Below are 420 nucleotides of genomic sequence, written 5' to 3' on the forward strand. Positions count from 1 at the left end.
GACAGGTCGGCGCCCCGCATCTTGTGATGGCGCCTCCCACCCCACTCCCCGGCCCGGCAAGGCAGGGGGCCGGGCCGGTGGGCCGCGGAGGCTCAGAGCAGAGGCACAGTCAGGAGTGAGCAGAGCCAGGCGAGGTTTTTTTCTTTTTTTTAAGTCACACGAGTCAAAGCCACTTTACTGGGAGGAGAAACCCAGCTTGGATTTCATGGTTTAAACAGGAAGTGACTTCTTAGACTGCGCCAGGACGGAGCCTGCGGGCCTTGAACTGGATTTGAAGCCTGTTTCAACCTTTTCTTGCCTACTCTGCCCCTCCTCTCCCTCCTGCCAGGCCCTGCCCTTTCCACACAGGGGGGAGCCACAGAGCCATGCCCCGTGCCCCCAGCAGAGGGGCCTACCCACCTGGCAGGGCCCGCAGTGCAC

Source organism: Bison bison, unplaced genomic scaffold (genome assembly GCF_000754665.1).
Source record: "Bison bison bison isolate TAMUID 2011002044 unplaced genomic scaffold, Bison_UMD1.0 scf7180017864295, whole genome shotgun sequence".
Lineage (NCBI taxonomy): Eukaryota > Metazoa > Chordata > Mammalia > Artiodactyla > Bovidae > Bison > Bison bison.